The sequence below is a fragment of the Mastomys coucha genome, unplaced genomic scaffold (genome assembly GCF_008632895.1).
Source record: "Mastomys coucha isolate ucsf_1 unplaced genomic scaffold, UCSF_Mcou_1 pScaffold18, whole genome shotgun sequence".
Taxonomy (NCBI): Eukaryota; Metazoa; Chordata; class Mammalia; order Rodentia; family Muridae; genus Mastomys; species Mastomys coucha.
Window position 1 is genome coordinate 61,269,898 of NW_022196900.1, and position 5,477 is coordinate 61,275,374.

The 5,477-nt window shown below is 43.5% G+C and overlaps 1 pseudogene; it reads right to left on the minus strand.

The window, feature by feature from the left end:
• Positions 1-2,221: 2,221 nt before the first annotated feature.
• The window catches only part of LOC116095738, a 12,029-nt pseudogene continuing 8,773 nt past the window's right edge, over positions 2,222-5,477 (minus strand).

The window sequence follows — 5,477 nt, forward strand, 5'->3', positions numbered from 1 at the left end:
CAGGGGTTTGTTCTTGTTGGTTTTTTTTGTTTGTTTGGTTGGTTTTTTTGGAGGGGAAATTGGGAACGGAGAAATCATATGACATGTAAATAAAGAAAATATCTAATAAAAAAAAAGATGCTGCAGAGAGCAGGAGCAGGCAGGCTTCTCCTTACCATAGGACAGAACAGGTCCCATGGTAAAGACAAGGCAGGCTTAGTCTTATTAAAAGACACAAGGCTTTTTTTCTTACAAACATGGGTTTGATTCATTTAGTATTAAAAGGGTAGAAGCCTTTTCTTTCTCTATGTAATAAAGATTGTAGTTCATTTTTCATCCAGAATAAGTGAGTTTTTTTCTGCACCGGTGCTTGCTTGGTCCTTTGCTCCATATGCATATGTAAGTATGGATGTGTGTGTAAGTATGTAATTGTGAGAACGTATGCATGTGTGTGTGTAAGTATGTAATTGTGAGAATGCATGCAAACTAGGCCCAACTGGGTTTGAATGAAAATGTATAAATGAGCATAAATGAATCTGTATATGAATTTACGTGAGATTATGCATATTCACTTATGTAAAAGTTTTTCCTCCTCTGAGTGTTAATTCTCTTCTCCTGGTTCAATAGAAGTTTATTGCTCCAAACTTCCCCCTAGCCTTACAAGCAAGAGGCATCTGGACAATAGGAAAAAGGCTCTAACAATTAATCCTTTACTTAATCTCCTGCTGTTATAGGATGAGCTGCTAAGTGCTGCAGTTTCTGGACTCAGAGGATCACAGAAGGCAGGTCAGCTACAATAGCATAGTAACTTAGACTTAGATAAGTAAACTTTTTATTATACAGCAACCCTACATTTCAAAGTCTTACCCTCTGCCTATGCTCTTCCCTCTCCATTGCCTCAAGAAGAACCAACAAGAAAGAAGAAACATCCTGTCAAGGGTGCCCATCCCATCCCCGGCACCTGTACTGCTTTCACAGTTGCCACAATAACAATTCCTTATCTGATTAACAAACATCTCTTATTCTAGTGATGTATCATTCATGAAGGCAGAGTCTAGAGTTTAACATGTCTGATATACAACGAGTACTCCATAAATGTTGATAAATGAAAGGAACTTAAAAGACTGCATTTAGGTAGTCTGTCTCCAGCCGACTGCCACTTGGTATGTTATATTGTCCAAGAACAAATTCAATAAAAGTTAACTTTGAACAATTTCTGTTTAGGGTCTGGAGCAATGGGGGCTACTCTTGTAGAGAATCTAGGTTTGATTCCTAGCACCCACACTGTGGCACACAACTCTCTGTAATTCCAGTTCCAAGGCATCTGATACAAACACATATCGATTATTACAACTTACTCCTTGCAGAGAAATATGTGTGAAAATGGGAAATGTACTGCTAAGTAAGGCTGTTATCTCATGACATACAAATTATGATTGGATTTCTTTAAATAACTGAGGTGCTATTATATGTATATAAAAAACTCAGACATAGAAAACATAGTATGGTTCTTATTTGTGGAAAGTTCCCTTCTGTGCCCAAGGTGAGCTTGCAATGGCCTCTCAATTAATAATCATATTTGATTTCTGGTCAAAGTTGCTGAACAAAAAAGTTGACAAACTACATCCATGTTCGTGTTCAAAAGTATACTAAGAGAGGGTTTGCTGGCTAGATTCTGATTTTTCTAGGACAGATAGCAAGAGAGCAAGAAGGCTCAAAAGTCTGTTTCTTTTTTAAAAAATTGAATTCATGTTTAATAATTATAATCACCATGCCCCACCCCTTCCCCTTGCCCAGGCAGCAGCAGGGATGATACAGGGGCTGGGGCATATGCCCCCAGCAGCGAGGACAGCAGTCCCAAGAGTGATTTCAGAAAATAAAAAAGGACCCTAGAGGCAGGCGGTAGTACCCTTCCACCTCCAAAGAAACACCAAATTTCAAGACCATATATATATATATATCATCATACACACACACACACACACACACACACACACACACACATATATATATATATGTGCCCCGGGGGAAGAGAGAGACATTTGGGAGTGGGGGCGGGGGCAGGCAGCCCCAAGCCATCCTGCCTCATCAGCTACTTTATTAGCTCATGACACATTGCACTACAGGCACCCACTGCCACTGCAGCCACTGCAGTCACTGCTGCTGCCACCTCCCTGCAGTCCAGGTGGTTGGCTGGGCCATCCATGTGTCCATGGTTTCAAGTTCCCTGCCCCACCGACCATCAGTTGTGATCAGACTCCTGGTCCTCAGCTTCACGAAGCCAACTGAAGAATGCTGTGACAGATTTAAGGGCCACACCCTTGCCCCACTGTTCAGCAGGGTCCTTGCTGCTCTCCAAGCTGTAGAGCACCAAAGAACATCCGAAGCAGGTTGGCAGGCTCTTCTAAGGTCACTGCAAGGGCCTGGAGAGCATAGAATAGCTTCTTCTGCTCATCACACAGGTGTTTCTGCAGCAGTCTTGCTTGTACTTTCAACACTTGAACATCCACTCAGAAAGGAGTCTCAAAGATAATGGCAGAATAACAGACAGTTGTCATGAGGGCTTGAACTAATGTATTGGATGCTATCTGCTGCTCTTTCAGGTTGGCATCTATCCAGTCAAACACATGGTGATTACTGCCGCTGTCTTCAGCAGCTTCTCTAGCTGCCTAAGAAGCTCTTCAAAGGCAAGTGCCCTCTGGCCAGGAGCTTCAGATTCTTCTCCTAAGGTATATTCCACCCCTTTTCCAGCCACAAATGAGCCAAAATCTTGGCCTTCTGCTAGAAATTCCCTCCAGCTCAGCCCAGCCTCTTACCACAACATCCCCATCTTTTTGGGACCCATGCTCGTGCATAAGAGACCCAGGATCTCCAGCAACAAAGAAATAGCTTTGCCCATGGGTCTCACAGGGGCCTCGTAACTTCCCTGAATAGCTCTCCCATGGGCACCCCATCTTCCTGGAGAATAGATATTTTCAGTTCTGCCAGGTAAAGCCATACATGAGGGATATCGATTTCCATGGCCTCAGCCAATTCTAGTATTTCATACAGCCCTTGATAGTACTGGGCAGTAGAGAGGTGCCCCACACAGAGCGGTTGGTGCAGCAGTCACCCTAAATCCTCATGAGCAATGGCACTATGCTCCTGTGTGGACTCATTGCCAAGCCGTAGGAAGATGAAGAGCAAGGGTGCTGAAGCCAACTCCTGGACACAGTGTACTGCCACCTTCATGTCATTGAGATGGAGATATTACTCAATGATGACTTTAGATTTCTTCTTCATCTTATTCACAGAAAGCATAGCCTTTGGAGGGATCACTGGAGGTAAAGTGGCTTCCTGCTTCATAGGATCCTGATCACAATCCTCTGTGAGGCTAGCAGCCTTACAGAGTCACTCAGGCTGGAATGGCCGCTCTCTACTTTGCTCCTCCATTTCTTTGCTAAAACTTCACTTTGTGACTGGTGTTCTGGCACAACCAAGTTGGACCCCACGGTCCCTGGCTTTCTCACCTTGTTTCCGGCTTAAGCTACGCTCTGTGCAACACCAAAAGTCTGTTTCTTATTAGATGTCTCCTTAGTGTACTTTAGTGTTCTGGTTTGAATGTGAAATGTTCCTATATACTCACATAAAGTGGAAACTTCTAGTTCTTTGGAAAGTTAGTTATGCCAAGTGATGTTTTGCTGGGGCACACAGGTTTTCACTAAACGTCTTGCTAAATCAAACACATGAAAGATTGTTTTCCTGAAGCAGGCACAGGTGAAAGGATGTTTGGATATAGCAGACATGTAAAAGGATGCTTGATAAAGAAGTATAAATATGACCCCACAGACAGTGGAAGATGAGCAGTGAGCATTGGTTTGGTGTGTTCTGCCTTGCTATTCTTCACTAAAGACATGCATGTCTTGGTTCACCTTACATAGCATTGTTGAGCTCAATTTTTGATAACTCCAACATTGACAGAAACTCACCCAAGAACTGCTCATGAAGCTTCTGCTGCACTTACCACTTCTGCAGCTTTGCCTCAGGCTAATTGGCAAGCTTGGTAGTTTCTTTAGGATGGAACTAAGGCTTCCCGGTGTCTGCTTGCTGAAAGGACTGGACTGTAGCTTCCAGTTCGTGCCTGGAATCTGCCTGCCTAGAGGACTGGTCTGCCACTGTTGAATTGTATTTGGTGTTTGTTATGGGACTGAACTGCTCTCCAAGAAGTTTGAGCTCATCCCCAAAGAACTATTGCTGAACAGGCTCACTTCCTCCATGCACTAATAACTTTTCTTTTCTACTACCCCTGCTGGGTGATGGGCTAGAGGAGAGATTGAACTCTTATTAAAAGTAGGTTGCAAAAAATATATGCCTACACTCATGTGCTTATTTTTCTGTTTGGAGTGTGTGTGTGTGTGTGTGTGTGTGTGTGTGCGCGCAATCACATATAGTGCATGTGTATGGTGTGTATGCATATGGAGGCCAAAAGAAGTCAGGTGCCCCTGATCTGTCACTTCCGTCTTACTCCTTTGAGACAAGATTTCACCCTGAACCTGAAGTGAGACTGATGGCCAGTTAGCCCCTAGTGGCCTTCATGGCTTTCTTCATAACAGTATTGGGATTACAAATGCTCAACAATACCTGGCTTTTTACCTGGGTGCTGGCCATCCAAACTCTGGTCCTCATACCTGCCCAGCAAGTACTCTTATCCACTGAGCCATTTCTGCAGCTCTCGTGCTCATGTGTTGAACACTTGGTCCCAAGTTGGTGATGCTGCTAGAAAAGACTATAGGACCTTTAAGAAGTGAAGACTCACTGAAGGAGGGAGGCCACAGAGCATGAGCCTTGATGTTCTATAATCCACCTGTTCACCATCTGCTTCCTAACTCGGGATGCAATATGGCTGGGCCCCTCCTACTCTAGTCTCTGTACACTCTGCCATGATGGATTGTTCACCCTGGAACTGCAAGTCAGAATAAACCTCCCCTTTCACTTTCCTTATTTTTTGTCACATACTTCGTCCCAGCAAAGGGACAGATAACTAGTTGTCTTATTTACTGTAGTTTTGTTTCACTCATTTTTAGGACAGTGAGTTCTGTTGACCCATGCTGTGAAGTGGAAATTTCTGGTTTCTTTGGAGACTCAGTTGTGTCATGTGACATTTTTCTGGAAACTGTCTTATGAGAGAATATTTTTGCTGAAGCTGACACATGGGAAGATGTTTTGCTGAGAACAGACACATGACATTTTTTTTTTTTGTGGAAGCTGCCTGGAAAAGGGGCATGTCGATGTGTTGCTAGAGTGGACACTTGAGTGAACATGTGATGTTTAGAGAGGGTATAAGTATAACCTAACAGACAGTGGACATTGGTTGCCCTTGACACTCTTTGCTGGTCTTTGTTGGGCTTTGCTGATGTTGCTCTTTGCTGGTGGTGCTCTGGCATTGGTTTGCCTTCTTTCTTCCTCTTCTTCTTCTTCTTCTTCTTCTTCTTCTTCTTCTTCTTCTTCTTCTTCTTCTT